At 40.8% G+C, this 18,304-nt stretch overlaps 2 protein-coding genes across 3 annotated transcripts in view; one reads left to right on the forward strand and one right to left on the reverse strand.

Moving 5' to 3' along the window:
- TMEM266 (transmembrane protein 266) overlaps window positions 1-5,283 on the reverse strand; it is a 139,356-nt gene extending 134,073 nt beyond the window's left edge. The window contains exon 1 of the mRNA XM_082618885.1: window positions 5,222-5,283. The gene's annotated coding sequence lies outside the window, so the exon portion shown is untranslated. The remainder of the gene's footprint in view (window positions 1-5,221) is intronic.
- Window positions 5,284-5,513: 230 nt separating this feature from the next.
- Window positions 5,514-18,304, forward strand: part of NRG4 (neuregulin 4) — a 126,779-nt gene continuing 113,988 nt past the window's right edge. The window contains exons 1-3 of one of the 2 annotated variants that reach the window (XM_082618883.1): window positions 5,514-5,600; window positions 8,151-8,212; window positions 14,121-14,208. The gene's annotated coding sequence lies outside the window, so the exon portion shown is untranslated. The remainder of the gene's footprint in view (window positions 5,601-8,150; window positions 8,213-14,120; window positions 14,209-18,304) is intronic. The other variant, XM_082618884.1, reaches the window with a different exon arrangement.

Below are 18,304 nucleotides of genomic sequence, written 5' to 3' on the forward strand. Positions count from 1 at the left end.
CGGGAACTTCATCCCATAACCATTAACTCCCTCCTGCATCCCAGTGTACTCAATTCTCAAGAGTCTGAGGCTGTATTAGTGCCCCAAATGCCCATCATTTTGCTGCAGCCCAAGAACTACTGCAAACAGTAGACGAATAAAAGGTAACTGGGAGTCTGGGACTGCTTGGGCCCAAAGAATCTCAAGCTGTTACGCTGTTGGTGCATGCTTTCTGCAAAACTCAGACACATGGGTTCAGTGCTCTGTCAATGAACTTTGACACCCTGGCTTAAGCAGGGAAGACACCAACAGGTATTAAAAAAAAAGCAAGGTGCTGATACTGGTAGTGCCGTGATTAACCTGCCCGTGTGAGTGTTCACAGATTCCTTTTCCTTTCTAGTGACTCAGGCCATGGGAAAGTTGGTGGAATCTGGAGCACCATTCTTGGAAGTTTTCAAAATATTTTGCACTCCAAATAGAGGGGAACCCACACAGGTCTCCTCTTCAACCCAGGCCATCTCTGCATGTAGCTTTTGCTGCCTTGTTATACAGCCCAGCCCTCAGGAGACTTTCTTTTCATCTTTACGGGGCTGACTCTACCTGGGAGGTTCCTCTCTTCCTAACCTCCACTCAAGAGTAAGACAAGATCTCTCCCGATTCTTCTCTACTTTCCTTGCTGTTCCCCCCACCCCCAAACACATATAAAGCCTTTGCATTTGAGAGGTTTCACTGCTCACTACCAGGAACTGTAAGGGCTACAAAAAACAAGAAGTGTGGGAGGCTGGAAATACTCAAGGATGACACTGTGACTTGTCAGTTCTTTTCCACGGCACCAGGGTTAGGGGAGTGAATAAAACAGACAAAATCTCTGTGCTCTGGAGTGTTCATTCTCTGCGGGAGATTTATATAGTATATTTAGAAGGGCTATGAATAAAAGCAAAGCAGGGAGGAGGAACAGGAATGCCTGTGGGAGGGCATGTAGTTTTAAAGGAGTGGTGAGACTTTGAGCAAAGCCAGAAAGGGGTGAGGGCGCAAACCATGCAAGAATCTGCAGGAAGGGCAGTCCAGGAGACAGAGGCACTAGTGCTAAGGCCCTGAGGCGGGGGAACAGTAAGGAGGCCTGTGTGGATGGGCAGAGGCAGAGGAGGATAGGAGGCCAGAGAATGATGGGGCACAGCACTCTCCATCCTGCAATCAGAGTGAAAAGAGGGAAAAGGCCCAGATTTTGAGCCACACTGACCTCAGCTCTGCTCCTTATGTCGTGGACCTTGGGCTCTTCTCTCCTAATCTAGAAACAGTTGACCACAAAGGGTCATTGCAAAGGGTTAAAGGAGATATGGAATGTGAAACTACCTATCCCAGGACACAGCTCATGCCAGGTTCCTACCCAGCACACATCAGTTCCCTTCCTCTACCCCTGGTTACAGGGCTCCTCTCATCTAGTTCCCATTGTGGCCGTGTCTAAAAGTATGCCATTCAAGGGCCTTCTAGAGGTCCAAAGTCTACTACCAAGTGCAAGAAGAGAAATTACAAAATAGTGTGCATCTATGTATAGTATTGTTGGCAAACAATAACATTTTAGTATCCACATTCAAAAATCCAGAGAAATCTATATCAAACTATTAATGGTGGTCTCACTAAAGTATAAGAATATCAAAGATTCTAATCATGGACCTCTACGTCCTATATTTATGTAATGATCAAACATTTTATAATGAATACATATTTGCAAGCAGAAATCACAATATAGACTAGTGTTGGTACAGGAGAAGTGATTTCCCGACTCTTTCCTACAAGTAGCCTCCATCCTACCTTGCACCCAAGGCCCACTGGTGTGAGCTCACTTTAGGACCCCTTACATCTTCCATATGGGGAAAATGAGTGCATGTAAGTCCAGCAGGAGGTCTAGGGTTCTCACATGAGACCTGGACTATAGGAGAAGGTCCTACGGTGTGTGTGCCTGGCCAGCATTTGTGAACTCTGACTGGTTCAGTCTGGAAAGGGGATGGCTTAACTTGCAGGCTGTGAACTGCTTTCGAAATAAAATTAAAACCCTTGCTATAGCTTCCATCAAGGAGAGAAAAAGAAGACTGGTGAAAATCAAGTATTTCAGAGTAAGCTGTGAAGTACTGTGATTCAAGATTGTTGACATTGAAAAAAAAATCTCATTTTAGAGACTACTAAGTTAAGAAATACTGTAAGAAAACAAGACATTTCACAACTAAGTAGCCTACAAGGTCAGTCAAGGAAAGACAAATATGCCAGTTCCCAGTGTCTTACTCAACAATGCATTAAAATGTGCATTACAATCAGTCACTGCAATGCATGCTAGTTATATAGCTTGGAAAAATTTTAGTTGCTTCCCACTTCCAAAAAAAAGAAAAAAAAAAAAACCCTTGACGAGGGGAATAAAAAAAATAATGCTTAAGCATCCATAGTTGTTCATATGGCTTTTCCCAGTGTAAACATATGTTTCAAGAAAACAAATATGTAGTCAGAAACATTTTAACATTCCTCAAATTGACCACTGCACCAAAAAAGGGTGCTCAGCTCTGCAGTAAATAAAATCCTGCTTGAATAGAAGAAAGTAGACTTCTTAGATGCTTTTTAATTATGAGACTTCTGACTGAAGAAGATAATGGTGCTCCCTATAGGAAAACCAATTTGCTCCCCAGAATCAAGCAGTACCTCTCTTTGCTTTCTGCTTTTTCCCCAGTAACATCAGGACTCATCTTGAGTTTATCTGATCATAGACTGGAAATCCCCAGGGCAGAAAGACTCCATCTCAGCATTGCCATAAGCACTGGGGCTGCGCTCTTCCAAACCCGAGTGATTTCCATGAGGCAAAACGGCTATAACAAATTGCTTTAGTATCAACAGAATAGAGTATAATGAAAAAAGCAACATCATGGTGTCCTAAAACCAGTCATATTGCCCAAGAAAGAAAACAGAGCTTATAGAATTTACAAGAGTCTTCTATTTCTGACCTAATATTATTCATCAATTTATCATTAAAGCTGTAATTTCCATGGGATACAATTTTCAAATAGCCCCTTCTACTTAGCTGTACTTTTCTCACCACCATCTCAAATATGTGACCTGAGTATAACACTTTGTAGCCCCCATGAGTGAATTTCCCATTGATGCAACTACAGTGATTTCTAAGTCTGTGAGAACTGTTAGGAATGTGTAGCAAAATCCAATACCTGCATTATAATAATGCATTTACAAAAAAAGATTAAATTTATATCCATTGTTGACTGTACAAATTCCAAAACTTTCAAATGAAGAGCTGCTACAATCACAGAGACTGGATTGTGGTCCACGACTTGTATGGATTCCTTCACCTGGTTAAGGCACTCACACACAAGCATGACAGACAATGTTGTTCTAATGACTGGCAGCGAGACCAGAAGATAGTGTGCAGGGTGGCAAGAAGATTGGAGTAGGATGCGATAATGAAAAACGTAATTCATTCTACCTGATGCATATACATTTTACAGATTTAAATCTGAAGGGAAACAACTTTTTGAACTTAATTGCTTGTTTGGGAGAGTTGAACGGAAACGTCTTGAACCCCATGTTTATAGGCTCAGTGCCACCTTAAAAAATTCCACACAAACCCATTCTGAAACAACAGTTTCTCGTACTGGAGAGCCACAAAGGTTGATGTGAAATCTATGAAATGGAAAATCAGATCCAAGCTTGTGTGCTCATGCATAAGCTTTGATCCTTAATGAAAATGTAGATGGAACAGCAGCACCAGGGTTAAAGGCTACTCTCATCCCCCCCCCCCACCGACCCTGCAGCAATCAGATGCACTAGAGTTTGCATCCTTATCCTGTCCCTGGCTGTGTGACCTTGGGCAAGTTAGCTAACCTTTCTAAGTCTTAGTCTCTTCATCTTCAACATGGAGATAACAGGTTTGTTATGAGGATGAAATGAGATATGCACCAATAGCTTGTAGCTCAGTACCTGGCACATATGAGCATTTAAGAAATGTGTTCTCATGATTAGATGTGGCACTCTACTATATATTTTAGAAGAAATTACAGTCCTGCTGCCATATCCCAACATCTTGTGGTGACCATTTTCATTCTATACTTCTAGCTTTTACTATTTTTTTCACCACAGTATTTCAGGGGGAAAAAAAAGAAAGGTAATCAGTTACATACATCCCACTTTTTTAACTGTTTCTTGAAGCAAGGTGAAAAGCTGGGGAAATAGGTAACATATACACTGAAGAGAAATTTACTCTTTAGGATATGATGTTATATGTATATGGAATATAAACAAATCATGTAATTTCAATCTATAACCTATGGGGCATCAAATCATAGGTAGGTTTTATTTTAAAAGAGATAAAAAGCCAAGCAGTATTAAAGAATATGGAAGGAATCAATATGGGCCTATTGCTATCTCAGTATTAGTGACTGAAACAGGGATTGGTGGGCTAGATTACTGGGGATTTCATGGGGTCTAACTTCCAACAGGTGGCAAGCTTTAGTCATCTTCAGATGCAAAACCTTAATGAGTTTGAGTATGCAAGTCTCAGAGATTCTGTTCAAGGCCTCCTCTCGGCAATCAAGGGAAACAATTTTCTGGTTTTAAGCCACCCTGGCAAGTTAGCAAGCAGGGAACTGTCCGCCGTAGCTTGCACCTGTCCCTAGAACGGGATTTTGGCCTGACGGTGAAAACCCACCATCCTTTCCTATCAGTCCATCCTGCCGCTGTGGCGCCTCCAGACAAATGGGGGAAGCCCACTAGGAAGTGGTCACGACCAACAAAGCTACACATCCCCAGGGTGTGGGATTTCCACCTCAATACCACGCCTGAAGAACTAAAATAGGCACCCGCTTGTTATACTGCAATGGGATTCCCCCAGCAGCAATCCCCAACCCCCAGCTTGCATGTTTTATTAATAAATGCAAGATGGCACACAGAGGCAAAGAATGGGAGGTAAGGCATCTGCAGCTGGACCCGAACCAGGGCAGTTTGCAAAAATAAATAAGAAGCATGTGACAAGAAGCAGATCCCCAGGCTGGAGCTGAAGCCCTAGGCTGCCCCAGGCACCCTCGCCTTGCTACAGCGACCAGAGGGGATGAAGGTCAGTGGTAAGATCCCAGCCCTCCCGGACACGTACCCTGCAAACCCTGACCGGCCCCCACCCCCGCCCCGGCCACAGGACCCGGGAAGAGTGGCAGGGGAAGCCCCGGCCACGGCCGGCTGCGGGGACACATACCTGCTGCCCGGGCTGTGGATTCGCTCGGCTCTGCAGCGGCGCCGGCCGCGGCTCGCGCTCCCGGGGCTCCCCTCTCCGCCCCCCCGCCCCCTCGCCCCCTCGCGGCCCGCCGCTGACTCCGCTGCCTCCGCTCCTCCGCCCACCGCGCTCGGGGGCGCGCGCGCGGCCACGCGCCGGCGGCTCGCCCGGGCCCGCGCCTGCGCCCTCGCCTCCCGCCGTCGGCGCGCGCGCCCCGGAGGCTGCGGAGCGGCCTCGCGGCTGTCTAGGAAACGGCGGCCTCTGCGGGCCGGGCAGTCGGCGGGAACCGGGCAGGGGGTTGGGGGCTGGGGACTCGGCCGGCGCCAGGGCCTGAACGGAGCGCGCCGGTTTCCTGGCGTGGGTGAGGGGGTCGCGGGGCCGGGGGAGGGGGGTGCTGCGCGTGCGCTTGTGGAGAGAGGAGGGGGTCGCGGAGAGAAGGACTGAGGTGGAGGCCGGCGGGGCCGGGAAGCAACAAGTGCGGAGGCCGAGGGGGCCCCACCCGGGGAATTTCGTGCAGCCGAGAATAGAAACCTCCTCTGGCTTTGGTGCAGCGCTTTGCGGTGTCCAAAGCTCTTCACTAGTCGTTGGACACATCCATACACGGCACCCCGTGAGGGAGCAAACGGCGGGCATTCACTGCCCTCTGAGGTTTGAGGCACGGAGAGGAAAACACCTCTTTGTGGCCGAGATCGAACCAGAATCAGAGACCCTTGACCCTTAGGCTGCTGTCTGGGAGAAAATTACCTGTCAGGACCTTCATTTGATGGTTTTAGCTCAGGACCCTTATAGGACAGTGTTACTCGGCCTTTTTTTTTTTCCATTATCGTTCTCTTAAGAAAAGCCTTTTTAAACGTTTTGTTCACCAACCCCTTCCTCCCCACCCGCCATGAAATTATAATACCATTCATATCCTGAATAGCTGTGTATGTACCATACGTGTATCTGTGCTTTATACATGAAAAGAGTAAGATTTCGCCCCTTGGAGATAACATCAGCCCCGTGGAGAATGAATGCTTGCTTTAGGACCGTGGCTCTTGGTTTTAGCGGGTGGAGCAAGTGGAGTAGGTGAGGGCTCTGGATGCACCCATAATACTCTCTGTAGGTTAAAGTCCTCCCATACAACTCTTTCTAGTGTCTGCAGGTGCTGCTGTGAGCAGTGGAATACAATCACTTAAGCAGCTTCTGGATTCGGAATAGGTTTTGTTACTCGTCTCAATTCGGGCTAAACTAGCCATTTTCCAATAGGGTCCTGACATTTTTGCTAAAATACTTGAAAGGATTGGAAACCCTCTTTTCTAGAATGCTAACTTCCAGGATGGGCTCTAGCTCTGCAGACAGCCTTGATTTCCGGTTCTCACACCTCTTCTAAAGTGGGTTTTTGTTTTGTTTTGTTTTGTTTGTTTGTTTTTTGCTTAGGCCTATTTGGTCTCCCAGGAATGTCTTAGTCATTCTTGCCTCTTCTTCCTCCCACCTCAGCTTTTCTAGCTAAAAGATGGAAATCAAAACCCAGGTCACAGAATTGCCCCAGGGGCTTGGATCATACTTTTCTTAGACACAGGAATATCTAGGTAGGGAATGAGTATCCAATTTTGGCAAGCTGGGAAGTAAGTAAAATTCCTTCTTCAAGTCCTCCCTCATCTTTCAGTGTTTCTTAACCCAACTGTAATGGAATTTCAGAGGAACACAAAGCCCTTGGAGGTGATATTTGTAGAAGCTACCTGGGTTGCCAGAGGACTTTTTTTCTACATTTAATGTGGACTGGAAAAGAGAAAGTGGGGATGAGTCAAGAAAACTTGGGAGGATGGATGGGATTGCTGGGTGGGTGGGTATAGTTTTGACAGGTGGTGGCAACATTTCAACTACACTTTTAAAAAGTGTTTTTAAAAAAAGCCTCAGCATAGCTTGTTAAAGTTGTTTTCCACCCCATTCCCCCCCACCCTCACACTTAGTAGAACTCTAAAGACTTGATTAAAACCATTGAAAAGCATCCAGTTACAATGCTAGTTAAAAGAGTAGGACAAGTATTTTCAAACTTGCAGACAGAAAAATTGGAACACCACTTTGGTTTACCTGGAATATTTGTAGTATAATACCAGTTTTGGATTCTGGTGCAAGGCTACTTCAAGGGAAATTTTTTCCTACAACAGCTGTCAGTGAAGACCCTCTAGAGAGAGAAAACTGGAAATTACATGCTAATATATTTTGCCTGTGTCTTTTAAGTGTGCTGCTTTGGGGTTTTTGTTTTTGTTTTTTTGTAATCTGAGTTCATGGAAAAGGTAGGTACACCATTTTATGTGGTAGTGTGAAGTCAAAAAATCCCCAAACATGTGTAATTTATCAGCTCTATGCTGCTCCCTGGTGGTGTCGTACTTCACATCACCTATCCAAACTAAAATCTTCCACTTCTTTAATTCTTTAGGATGTTGGAAACCTAAATCAGAGTTGTAGACAAGATGGTATTCTGCTTTCTCCAAACTTCTCCTGCTCTATTTTCAAATACCCTAAGGCCTAATACCCAGAGGAGGATTAGCCCTTGAGACTGATCAATTTGGAGGAACTGTGAAGATCTCTGGCAGGCCTCTTTAGCTTATTCTTAAATGTGTCTGTAAGAATCTCTTGAAGATACTTGATTAAAATCAGATACCGGAGCCTCACCTTAAACCCATTAAAATCTAATTTACAGGGGTGTGGCCTGTTATTTTTATTTTTAACTGTCCCAGGTGATTCTTATCAATGGGGAATCCTAGAGCTATAAACAGAACAGGTGTGGCTTTAGTAGACTGTAGGTGACTAGTGAGAGGGATTTTGTGGGTGAAGGAGCCCCACAGCATAAAAAAAAAATAGGACCTATACAGCAGGAGTAGAGGAAATTAACTGTAGTTTTAAGGCTTGTGTGTCATTTTCTTGCCAGATATATCTGCTTCTAATGTGGCTGTAATTGGCATGCTATCCCATACCAAAGTACCTTTTGAGGTAAGTCAGATTTTCTTTCAGTTAAAAAGACTGTCTTGGGCTTCCCTGGTGGCGCAGTGGTTGAGAGTCCGCCTGCCGATGCAGGGGACGCGGGTTCGTGCCCCGGTCCAGGGGGATCCCACATGCCGCGGAGCGGCTGGGCCCGTGAGCCGTGGCCGCTGAGCCTGCGCGTCCGGAGCCTGTGCTCCGCAGCGGGAGAGGCCACAGCAGTGAGGGGCCCGCGTACTGCAAAAAAAAAAAAAAAAAAAAAAAAAAAAAGACTGTCTTTTCAAGAGTACCAGAATCACATAACCAGAAAATTTGTGCATGTATGCAGCTGCAAGATTATGAGAAGGCAGACTGGAGATTATGTTGATCCTATGATGAAAAAGATTGCTATTAGAGTTAAAATTTGTTCTCTTGAGGTAGCTGCTTGAAAAAGTAGAACATATGAATCTGATGCCACATGATTTGTGGAATTTTAAAGTATCAAGAGATTTTAAGTTGTTAATGTTTATGTAAATGTTAATATTTTAAAACCTCTTCTGAATGTTGATTTGTGATGCACCCTCACTTATTTAGAACACATAGGGAGAAAGCCAATTTAAGTTAATGAAAAGCTTGAAAAATGGAATATATGTGACTCTGATAATTATTTAAAAATTTAAGTATACATAATAACTGCTAACAAAATAGCTTTAAAAATTCTGCTGAGAGGGCTTTAGTGAATAAATGTGATTGACTTGTAACAAGCAAAATTCATGTGCTTACATTCTATGTGGATAAAACAAAGCACAGTACCGTGCACTGAATAGGTCCTCAATTAACATTCTTTTTAAAAACGTTTTCTCATAAGTAGCTTAAATACGCTTAACATAGCGAGCTCATCTTCAAGGATGGTACCTCAGTGGCAGATTTCACCTTGAGCGGTGGCATGCCAAGAGTGGGGGCAATGAGAGCATCACTTGGGGTTTAGGAAACAAAAATTCTCATTGTCTGTAGGGAATTAAACTATAATAAACCCACTAAAAGTCTGTCCAATTTTTATTACCGGCAATTTCTTTTTTCTTTTCTTTTCTTTTTTTTTTTTGCGGTACGCGGGCCTCTCACTGTTGTGGCCTCTCCCGTTACGGAGCACAGGCTCCGGACGCGCAGGCTCAGCGGCCATGGCTCACGGGCCCAGCTGCACCGCGGCATGTGGGATCTTCCCGGACCGGGGCACGAACCCGTGTCCTCTGCATCGGCAGGTGGACTGTCAACCACTGCGCCACCAGGGAAGCCCATACCAGCAATTTCTATGTACCAGAAATTCTAAACAATGTCAGTGATAAAATATTTCTCCCTGAAAAATTTCTTATGAATCTAGGTTCTAAACAATTACTGTAGTTACTGTTAAGTTTTAGTAATGTATATGTAAGCTTCAAATTAGCACATTTAAATTATTGATCCTTTAATAAATATCATATTCTACATAGAAGTTAAATCAAAGAACTCCCAGTTATACAGTTGGCTTTCAATAAACATAGACTCAGCTCTATGGATATTTTTCCAAATAAATTCATAAATACTCAGGGTAATTCAAGGCTTCAGGTGCAGTACATGTCTGCAGCCCCTTTGGTCCATATCTTTGCATTTATATAGTAGATTCTTAAGCAGTGATTGCATAGTGACTATAAGGATGAAGAAACAGACTTGATTACTTCAGTGTTGTCATTCTGTATGACCACTTAGGGTTTTCATCTGCATGTAACATTTGAGGGAAACAAAGTGTAATATTTTTGGCTTGTAAGTACAAATTTAGTTAATATGTGAAATTATTCTTCGGAATAATTGAATTCAAAAACTCTTTTACTTTGAAATTTGTTCTTTTTGAATTATTAATGTTTACTTCAAAACTGAAGAAGGAATCAATAGGAGGTGCAATGTTATTACTTAGTACTTCCACAAAACAATATGTAGGTTTAAGTTTTTCCTTTTTTCAGAAACATGAATTCCGTTGCGTTTTTCCTTTTTTGTACTATAATATTTATTTTATATTTGCATATAAGTGGAGTTTGAGTAAAAGAATTTTCATTGTCTGTTTCTTTCCTGGCTATTATTATTTGTTTTATTTCACGGTCATTACTAAAAATAATTTTGTCACGTAGAGGAGGGTGTGTTAGAAAAAAAAATGATCCCTTTGGGTGTCATATTCTGAGTATACCACTGGGCTCAAGTGATCACAAAATGAATGGTATTCAAATTAAGTGAGCTTTATTATGTGTTTAATATCTGGAATTTTGCATGTACTTCATGAGGAAACCGTTTTGGGGGCACTGTTTATATGCCAAAGTGAAATATCAGTGATTGTATATGTATTTTAAAACATAAAAATGATCTAGTATTCCAATTCTAGTCTAATTAGGCTATTTTAAAACCTAGCAAGTACATGTCCATGTGTTTATTGATAGACTCCTAATGATTACTGACATTTGTTAAATGCCTACAATGTGTCAGACATCATTCTGTGAGCTTTATTTGTATTAATTTTTTCATAAGTCCTGTTGGGAAGGTATAGTTGTTATTTCATTTTACAGATGAGAAAACTGAGGCACCGTGGGATTAAGTAATTTGCTCAAGAACACCCAGATAATAAGTGGAGGAACTAAGATTCAAACCTGGACAGTCTGATTCAGAGACCTCAATTTCAACCTTACTGCCTCACTGCCTCACATACACACACAAAGTTGTGCCTCAATAAGCTTGAGGAATTATTATGTAGTGGGAAAAGCATTCTGGATTCCAGGGTTTCACCTCCAATTCACTCTTTCACTTTGAAAAAGGCAATTAAATGAATGTCTCTGATTTGGAGAGGATTGAACTTGGTACATCTAGAAATTCTCTAAATTTCTTTCTAGCTCTAAATTTTTCTGATTCTATGATTATTTTTATGTAAAGAAGAAAATTTGATTTTTCACTTATCTAACAGACTAAAAATGAACCGGGGGGGGGGAAACTGGCATTATTAAATTTGAAGGTAGATAAATTTTTGATATTTTATAGTTACAAAATTATGCTACTTTTTTTGAAAAAAAATTATTTATTTATTCTTGGCTGTGTTGGGTCTTTGTTGCTGTGTGTGGGCTTTCTCTAGTTGCAGTGAGCGGGGGCTACTTTTCATTGCAGTGAGTGGGCTTCTCATTGCAGTGGCTTCTCTTGTTGTGGAGCACGGGCTCTAGGCGTGTGGGCTTCAGTAGTTGTGGCATGCGGGCTCAGTAGTTGTCATGGGCTCTAGAGCACGGGCTCAGTAGTTGTGGCTCATGGGCTTAGTTGCTCCACGGCATGTGGGTCTTCCCGGACCAGAGCTTGAACCTGTGTCCCCCTGCATTGGCAGGCGGATTCTTAACCACTGCGCCACCAGGGAAGTCCTGTGCTACTATTAAACCTTTCATGTTCATTATTCCTGTGACTACAGAAAGACCATAAACTTCTTTTTTTTAATTGAAATATAATTGCTTTACAATATTGTCTTAGTTTCGTGTGTACAGCACAGTGGTTTGGGTTTTTTGCAAATTATATTTCATTATGGATTATTATAAGATATTGAGTATAATTCCCTGTGCTGTATAGTAAATCCTTATTGTATCCAGTATAATTTAGCCCTCTCCCTCTCCCCTTTGGTAACCATAAGTTTGTTTTCTGTGTCTGTGAGTCTGTTTCTGTTTTGTATACAGATTCATTTGTATTAGTTTTAGATTCCACATGTAAGTGATAGGTAGTATTTGTCTTTCTCTGATGTATTTCACGAAGCATAATATTCTCTAGGTCCATCCATGTTGCTGCAAATGGCAATATTCCATTCTTTCTAATGGCATTGTATATATACATATACACATATACATATATATATATATATATATATATATATATTCCACAATTTATTTATCCATTCATCTGTTGATGGACATTTAGGTTGCTTCCATGGCTTGGCTATTATAAATAGTGCTACTGTGAACACTGAGGTGCATGTATCTTTTCGAATTAGAGTTTTCGTTTTTTTCCTGGATATATACCCGGGAGTGGAATTGCCAGATCGTATGATAGATCTGTTTTTAGTTTTTTTAAGGAAGCTCCATACTGTTTTCCATAGTGGTTGCACCAGTTTATATTCCCACCAATGGCGTATGAGTGTTTCCTTTTCTCCACACCCTCTGTAGCATTTATTATTTGTAGACTTATTGATGATAGCCATTCTACTAATGTGAGGTGATACCTCATTGTGGGTTTGATTTGCATTTCTCTAATAATTAGCGATGTTGAGCATCTTTGCGTGTGCCTATTGGCCATCTGTATGTCTTCTTTGGAAAAATGTCTGTTTAGGTTTTCTGTCCATTTTTTGATTGAGTTGTTTGTTTTTTTGATATCGAGTTGTGTGAGCTGTTTGTATATTTTGAATATTAACCCCTTGTGGGTTGCATCGTTTGCAAATATTTTCTCCCATTCCATAGGTTATATTTTCATTTTGTTGATGGTTTCCTTTGCTGTGTGAAATCTTTTAAGTTTGATTAGGTCCCATTTGTTTATTTTTACTTTCATTTCTTTTGCCTTGGGAGACTGATCTACAATTTATGTCAAAGAATGTTTCACTTATCTTCCCTTCTAGGAATTTTATGGTGTCATATCTTACATTTAGGTCTGTAAACCATTTTGAGTTTATTTTTGTATATGGTGTGAGAGAATGTTCTCATTTCATTGTTTTACATGTAGCTATCAAGCTTTCCCAGCACCATTTGTTGAAGAGGCTGTCTTTTCTCCATTGTATATTCTTGCCTCTTTTGTTGTAGATTAATTGAACATAGGTGAGTGGGATTATTTCTGGACTCTCTATTCTGTTCCATTGATCTTTGTGTCTGTTTTTGTGCCAATACCATGCTGTTTTGATAGCTGTAGTCTTATAGTACAGTCTGAAGTTTGGGAGGGTTATACCTCCAGCTTTTGTTCTTTTTTTCCTCAGGATTGCTTTGGCAGTTCTGAATCTTTTGTGGTTCCATATAAATTTTAGGATTATTTGTTCTAGTTCTGTGAAAATGTCATGGATATTTTGATAGACATTAAATCTGTAGATTGCTTTGGGAAGTATGGCCATTTTAACAATATTAATTCTTTCAGTCGAAGAGCACAGGCTATCTTTCCATTTCTTTGAATCATCTTCAACTTTCTTTATCAATGTTTTATAGTTTTCAGCATATGGGTCTAGAAAGACCATAAACTTCTGAGGGGTTGATTATGCATTCTGATAATTAGCTTGATATAAAAATTTATATTATACATATATGCCACTTTTATATACTTAAGGTGTTCTGAGCCTTGACCTTCTTCTTCATGCCATATAAAGTAAAGCTCTTTGGGAAAAAGAACTTCTAAAGTGGAAGATAGATCATATTTTATACCACTTTTTCCCTTTCTTTCTCATGAAGTTTACCACTTTATTGAAATGACAGTCCTTATTAACTCTCTATCCCTAATATTGTATGTAAAATTTTTTCTTGGTGCAGACATAACACAAAAAGTAACTTTCATAGAAAAAGAAATAAAATTCCATGCCATCCCCCAAAAGTCTCTGTTTGAAAGGGTTTTTTTCCTCCCACACAATAATCTTCTAATAAAATTCTATTTCCCTCTTAATCCAGCTTCTAGCCTAGTATTTAGAAGTATTAACAATAAATAGTTTTCCTGAGACTTAAAAAAGGGGGAGCAGGAGAAATTAAAAATATTAAAGTTTCTATTACTTATTATGAAGTTCTTTGAGGGTATTACTAAGTAAAAGAAAAAGCCCATAAAATTTGTAAACAGATTCTACTTTCCTTCTCTTCCATGTGTTACTAAAATTGTTATATAAAATATTTTCTGTTTTTATTTTTCTTTATGGTGGCCACAATTTCTATCAAAGAAGAAAAAGAGGTGAACTATAAAGTGAGAGCCAGTTTCATCTCTACTCTGCAAACTAGGAGAAAAACTTTCACCCGAGGACAGATCAGGTAAGTAATTATTTGTTAATTCATTCTTTGTAATGTTTTGGGGCCATATGTGGAGCCATAATTTGTCAACTATAGCCATAGATCATTGTTTTAATTCAACTAAGAGGTAATAGTGGTAGACTCCACAATATGGAAAGTTCTTTAACTTTTAAATTACAGAAGTTTGGGTCTCCATTCTAAAGTTGGAAAGGTGTGTGTGTATAGAACCATGTTCAAGTATGTGTTAACTATTCATAAAAACATATTAAAAACAACAAAGTTGTAAGCTGGTCTGGTCTTTGTAATTTAAAAATAATATGAATAGAATTAAAGAAGGTTAAGAAAGTCTTGGAGAACAAGAGTCTGGAAAATAGTTCAAGTTGTTGAGTTTAGAAGAGTGAAGGCTAAGGGATGATATTGCTTTTCAAGTAGTTGAGATGCTGACTTACTGAGGATGCTGCCTGTCCTTTTTCCATCTCTATAGAGGAAAAACAGCAGGAGAAATTTAGATAAGAAGAGTCAAAGCTTTTGAAATTCAGGATGTGTAAGATTAGAATGATTTACCTTGGGAAGTTGTAGAATCCTCTTTTTGGAAGGTCTTCTAAGTAGCCTGATCATCTGCCAAGAATAGCTTATATATCCATCATAAGGCCTTCTAATTTTCTGTTGCTACAGTTTATTTTGACAAACATATGGTGATTTATGTCTAAGGAAGTAGCTAACATGATATATTTCTAATGATAGAATATATGAACTAGTAGAACTTGACTTTAGGAGTATTATAGAAGATTATAAAGTTACTTTATGAGCACAGAAGTAGTCATGTGTTTTATTCAGTTTGTTCCATTGTTGACCATGTGATCACCATTAACATGTTTAATTTTTGGTTCATATAATGCTCTTCAAATACATACGTTCCTGTCAACAGAAATTGAATCACCTCTATCAAGACTAGAGAGAAGGATGGGAGGATAAATTTAGAGATGAGTGTGTTCAGATAGGATTGTTGAGAACGGCTCTCTGAAATGTGACATAGGTAGAGATTTCAAACAGTGGAGAGTAGGCCACAGTGTGATGATCTGAAAATGGCATTTGGGAGCAAGGAAGAGGCTGTTCCTCACTTCTTCCCATGGATTCAAAGAAAGCAGAAAGTAAGGACTAAATAAGTTATATTGGAAAAGGTACCTTGTGATCTAAGGAGGAACCAGAATTTTATTAAGAGTAAACTGCAGAGGGACTTCCCTGGTGGTGCAGTGGTTAAGACTCCACATTCCCAATGCAGGGGGCCGGGGTTCAATCCCTGGTCAGGGAACTAGATCCCACACGCACGCCGCAACTAAGAGTTCGCATGCTGCAACTAAGGAGCCTGCGTGGTGCAGCTAAGAAGCCGGCGAGCCACAACTGAGGAGCATGCCTGCCACAACTAAGGAGCTGGTGAGCTGCAACTAAGGAGCCCTTAAGCTGCAACTAAGGAAGCCATGTGCAGCAACTAAGACCTGGTGCAACCAAATAAATAAATAAATAAATAAAATATTTTTTAAAAAGAGTAAACTGCAGAAAAGTGAAAAATAAATTTGGATAAAAGAGCTTTTCCTCAAATAAATGGACTCTTTAGTAGATGGGGGATAGGGCAGAGGGTAAAGAATGACAGAAGTTAAAGAATTGGGTGTGGAATGAGTGTGGTTGGGGGAGTTTGAGAGTGAAGATGTGTCAGTCACATGCAAAAGGGAAAAAAGACTTGTGCTGATGGAGGCGAGTAAATAAAACAGAAGGGAAAGAAGTATTTGAGTAGGAGAGAAGAGTAGACATAGGTTAAAGGAAAATCAGGGCCATTTAGGATAATATTTCTTTGTGAGCAAGGAAGTATTAAACTTGACCAGTTAGGGAGGGTGGGAGGGAGACACAAAAGGGAGGGGATTTGGGGATATATGTATACGTATAGCTGATTCACTTTGTTAAACAGCAGGAACTAACACACCATTGTAAAGCAGTTATACTCCAATAAAGATGTTAAAAAAAAAAAAAACTATGTACAGTAAGGAAAATGGGAAGGGATGGTAATTACTCCAGGTCTGAGAAGGGCACACACATGTGAAAAATAACCAGGCTGAGTGACCCCTATTTCAAGAAAAGTTTTCTGGGGCAGTGTTCAGAGACCTAATTCTGTTTGGATATTGACTGTAGAGTTTCTAGGCTCCAAGGACATAGGAAACCTCTAGGAAGACCAGGATCAACACTGAGAGGTCAGTGGGGTTGGGAAGTGCTATGATTTTTATCTCCTTCATATCTCTGTATAGAGCTGTAGCCTTTTGTAGGAGACATGCATAATTCAAGACTATTCCTGGCAGCAAAGAATGGGAAGTCTGCTATTGCCATGTGGGCAATAGCTTAAAAGAGTTTATAAGTCAATTACCAACCAGCTTTGAAACTGTGATTCTTTTTTTTTTTTTTTTTTTTTGCGGTACGCGGGCCTCTCACTGCTGTGGCCTCTCCCCTTGCGGAGCACAGGCTCTGGACGTGCAGGCTCAGCGGCCATGGCTCACGGGCCCAGCCGCTCCGCAGCATGTGGGATCTTCCCGGACCGGGGCACGAACCCTTGTCCCCTGCATTGGCAGGCGGACTCTCAATCACTGCGCCACCAGGGGAGCCGGAAACTGTGATTCTTGATGAATTATTAACTGGGGGGGGATTTTGTGTTATTCCATATTTTGTATATAAAGTGAATCTTTATTATCAAATCATTTTACATTTGCATAAAATGCAACCATATACTATTAGATTTTCCAGTGAAGAATAATGATAGCTAACACCTGTTGAGTGCTTCTTGTGTTCCAGGCACCTTATATATATAAATTCATTTTATTTTCAGACAACTCTTTGAAGTAGGCACTATTATTCTGTCCCCCACTACCTCAAGCCTCACATATGGATGAGGAAAATTGGCACAAAGGTTTTTGCCCGATTCTATAGTAGAATGTTCTAATGTGGAACTAGGATTTGCACTCTAGCCTTCTGGCTCCAGAGCCCATGCCCAAAACCCCTACACTACATATCTTTTTATACATAAAAATTGTGATTTGAGGGTTGCTTGAAAACTATTTTACTTTGAATGGTTGGTGACTCGAGTATATTTATAGGTAGCACAATTTACATCAAAGAAAGTGGCTCTTGTGAGCTGCTACATGGAATGAAAATTGATTAAATGTTTTAAAGAAGTTCATGCCAATACACTCAGTGATGTAAAGGGCTATTGCTTGGGGCAGGCCAGCTGCTTTTATTCAAAAGACCACATTGGGTGGTATAACCTTAGTGAGTTTACTAGGGTCTAACCCTCAGTCTTGTGGTCTTAGAAACCTGATCTGGTCAGTAAGTGTCCCAGAGAGGATTAAATTAGTCTGATGACCTCATCAGCCTAATATGTAAAGCCAGAAAGCAAATTAATTTAAATATTGGGTTGGCCAAAAAGTTCGTTTGGTTTTTCGGTAATATGGAAAAACCCAAAAGACCTTTTTGGCCAACCCAATACAATGAGATAAAATTGTTACAAAAACCAGTTGTACCAGTATGATCAGTGTATTTTCTTCCAGGTGGTGGATATAGATGGGAAACCAAATTATAAGAGGTTTCTTGGTGAACAACAGGCACCATGAATATTTCTGGTTTTGGTTTTTCACAGTATTTAACTATTTTATACATTCCTCAAGGATTTCATCAATAATAGCTGCTATTGGCATGTACTGTCAGTCCTTAAATTATAAATAGCCTCCACCCCTGTGCCCTTCCACCAGGGGCTCTGCTTCCATAGAAACAGCTGTTGAATAAACATGGGTATTTTAGAGATTCTGTGGGTTCAGAATTGAAGGAAAGGAAGAGTCTGTGAAAAGCAGAGTTACTAAAGGGTGTTAATTTAAGGGATAGACTCCTAAGTAGGATGGGTATGCCTGAGTAGAGATCTCTTTACCTAAAGTGGATTTCTATAGCACTGCCTGAGGAGCTTCCCCCCGCTTCTGTTATATTGCTTGAAATTTCACCAAATAGAGATTGCTTTTCATTTTTCAAACATTCTCTTAAAACTGTAAATGTCTATGTGTGGAGATATTCTTAGTGACCTTCCTTA

Source organism: Mesoplodon mirus (genome assembly GCF_964341445.2).
Source record: "Mesoplodon mirus genome assembly, chromosome: 4".
NCBI lineage: Eukaryota > Metazoa > Chordata > Mammalia > Artiodactyla > Ziphiidae > Mesoplodon > Mesoplodon mirus.